At 40.5% G+C, this 3,300-nt stretch overlaps 1 long non-coding RNA gene across 2 annotated transcripts in view; it reads right to left on the bottom strand.

The window, feature by feature from the left end:
• Window positions 1-842: 842 nt before the first annotated feature.
• Window positions 843-3,300, bottom strand: part of LOC105521811 — a 15,453-nt gene continuing 12,995 nt past the window's right edge. For both annotated transcript variants that reach the window (XR_001003331.1, XR_001003332.1), the window contains exon 3: window positions 843-2,056. This is a non-coding gene — a long non-coding RNA (uncharacterized LOC105521811). The remainder of the gene's footprint in view (window positions 2,057-3,300) is intronic.

The following is a 3,300-nucleotide window of genomic DNA, read 5'->3' as shown; positions in this document are numbered from 1 at the left end:
GAAGGGAAGGGCATGGTCCCTTTAAATGATATGGAAGGGAGGAAGGGAAGTGTTGTATAGATGGGGGGCCCTACCCCCACGGACCTAGGTGAGGAAGCCTTTGCGCCCAAATGTTGCATTTTCCAAGAATGCCCTGGCCCACCACAATCCCATTCTGTGCCTATAAAAACCTGAGACCCTAGCAAGGCAGAGACAGAAGCTTCTGGAAAGGCAGAGAAACACATCAACGGAAAGACAAGTGGCTGGACATTGAGAGGATGTCGAGGGGAGCACACCAATGGAAGAGCACATTGACTGATGCCGGCAGGAGGCCAGGCAGTCATCTAGCAGGATGAGGTGGGGTTTGGCCCGGGCACTCTTAGGAGAGAGCCAGGGGTCACTGAGCAGCCCAACTCCAGAAGAAAACCATCTCCCTTCTGGCTCCCCCATCGGCTGAGAGTTACTTCCATTCAGTAAAACTTTACATTCATTCTGCAAGCCCACATGTGATCCAATTCTTCCGGTACATCAACGCAAGAGCCCAGGATACAGAAAGCCCTCTGTTCTTGGGATAAGGTAGAGGGTCTAATCCAGCTGGTTAACACAAGCCACCTATAGACAGCAAACTAAAAGAGTACCTTGTAACACACACCACTGGGGCTTCAGCTGTAGACACTCACCTCTAGACACTGCTGTGGGGTCAGAGCCCCACAGCCTGCTGGTCTGTATGCTCCCCTAGAGGTTTGAGAAGTGGGGCACTGAAGAAGCGAGCCACACCCCCATCATCAGTCCTATGAGGGGGGAAGGGAACCTTTCCTGTTTCAACAGCATGTATCACCCTATCAGACATTGTTACAAAATCATTTGTTCAAATTGCTTTATTAAAATGTTTAAATTTTTAATGATCCTTCCCCCTAGGCAAAATGCCCGACTTCCAGGAAAGAACTGCTCTGTGCAACTATTACTCCCTCATATTTGGCTGGTGCAAAAGTAATCGCGGTTTTGGATCATGAATTTTAAATCATTATAACTAGGCTCAAACACATCTTTATTAATCAAAATAGGAAACATTACAATCAATACATTTTTACCAATGAAAAATAAGTTTGTTTATTCCTGTAGCATAAAAATCCGTGCTTCAGGATTCAATGAACTCTTGGAAAGCACTTTCTGCATTCTACTGGTTGTGGAAGTGTTTTCCTTACAAAAAGTTGTCGAAATGCTTAAAGAAGTGGTAGTCGGTGAGAGGTCAGGTGAATATGGTGGATGAGGCAAAACTTTGTAGCCCAGTTTGTTCAACTTCTGAAGCTTTAGTTGTGTGATGTGCAGTCATGCATTTTCATGGAGAATTGGGCCCTTTCTGTTGACCAAAGATGACTGCAAGGGTTGAAGTTTTCGGTGCATCTCTTTGAACTGCTGAGCATACTTATCAGATGTAATGGTGTTGCTGGGATTCAGAAAGCAATAGTGGATCAGACCAGCAGCAGACAACCAAACAGTGAACATGACATTTTTTTGGTCCAAATTTGGCTTTGGGAAGTGCTTTGGAGCTTCTTGGTCTAGCCACTGAGCTGGTCATCACCGGTTGTCATATAAAATCCATGTTACACTGGAAGTCACAATCTGATCAAGAAATGATTTGTTGTTGTGTAGAATAAGAGAAGATGACACTTCAAAATGACTTTTTTTTTTTTTAATTTTCACTCAGCTCATGAGGCATCTACTTATCCAGCTTTTTCACCTTCCCAATTTACTTCAAATGCTGAATGACTCTAGAATGGTCAATGCTGAGTTCCTTGACAACTTCTCACACAGTTGTAAGAGGATCAGCTTCCATGGTTGCTCTCAGTTGGTCATTGTCAACTTCCAATAACCAGCTACTATGTTCCTCATCTTCAAGGCTCTCCTCTCCTTTGCAAAACTTCTTGAACCACCACTGCACTATACGTTCCTTAGCAGTTCTTGGACCAAATGCGTTGCTGATTTTGAGAGTTGTCTCCACTGTTTTACGACCCATTTTGAACTCAAATAAGAAAATCACTCGAGTTTCCTTTCTGTCTAACATCGTTTCCATCATCTAAAATAAACATAAAATAAACAGCAAGTAATAAGTGATGAGCAAAAAAAATAAGATGAGAAATGCCCATTAAAATGATGTTTAACAAAACCACATTTATTTAAGAATGTATTCCAATATCAAACGCCAAATTCCAAGAATGCAAAAACTACAATTACTTTTGCACTCATACTTAGAACCATGCCTGGGGCACTATAAAAACTCAACAAAAATGTGTTGATTGGATGAATGAATGACTTTGAACAATTATTTAATTTTTTTTTTTTTTTTTTTTTTGAGATAAGAAAAAATACAGAATGAGATTTTCCATCTACATAGCTTTAATTAGAAGGAAAAAGACAAGGGAGTGGAACAGACTTACACCTTAGAACAACAGTATTGCCCAGGAAGTACTCTTCAATGTTATTAGGTATTCTAAAGGAAGAGGGGGATTTGTTAAACAGGTTTCTTTACTAGAATTCTTAGAGCCCCTAATGGGACACTGTAATAGGCATTATCTAAGAGGCAGACACACTTATTTGACCATGGCATCGTTTTTGAGCAGCACTTCCTGGAATGAATCTGTTTTTGAATGTACTTGGAAAATGTTGACCAAAGTAAATTGCAGTTTTCTGCCTAGGGCCCAAACCTCTGCCCATTAAATTAGTGTCCATCCCTGTTCAAGCTAATTCCACTTAATATATGCCTTACCAACAGTCAGGGTATTCTCTCTCTCTTTTCCCTTCTAACCTTACTCCTCTTATATTCAATGTATATTTTTTGAGTTCTTTCCATTTATCTAGTACTGTGCTAAGTATAAAGAGAAAATTATAAACCTACATAATCTTTACTCTAGACATTATACACATAATTATTTACAATTGTTATAAATCAGAAGTTATAAATAGGTTTCAGAGGGACTCTGTGCTTGGTTTGGTGCATTAGAGAAGCATCCATGAGCTCATATTTCTGCTGAGATATGAACAATGAGTTGGAAATGGACATTTGAAAAGCAAGGGAGCTCCAAAAATAAAGGAAATAAATATACAAATGCTCTGAGTGTAGGAGAGATTTGTTCATCATCACCATTAGATTAGCAGGGTAGTGTGGCTGGACCAGAGTGAATGGGATAGAAAGCTATATGCACAGGGTGGCAGAGTCAAGGAGGAAGCAGATTACACAGGACCTTGAAAGCCACGTCAGAGCTTGGGGATTTTAATTGAGAGCAACTGAAAAATTATGTGAAGGTTTTAAGTAGCAAGTGA

Source organism: Colobus angolensis, unplaced genomic scaffold (genome assembly GCF_000951035.1).
Source record: "Colobus angolensis palliatus isolate OR3802 unplaced genomic scaffold, Cang.pa_1.0 Scaffold41, whole genome shotgun sequence".
In the NCBI taxonomy this organism is placed as follows: Eukaryota; Metazoa; Chordata; class Mammalia; order Primates; family Cercopithecidae; genus Colobus; species Colobus angolensis.
Note: the sequence above shows the minus strand (reverse complement) of the source record. Positions and strands in the feature narration are given on the sequence as shown.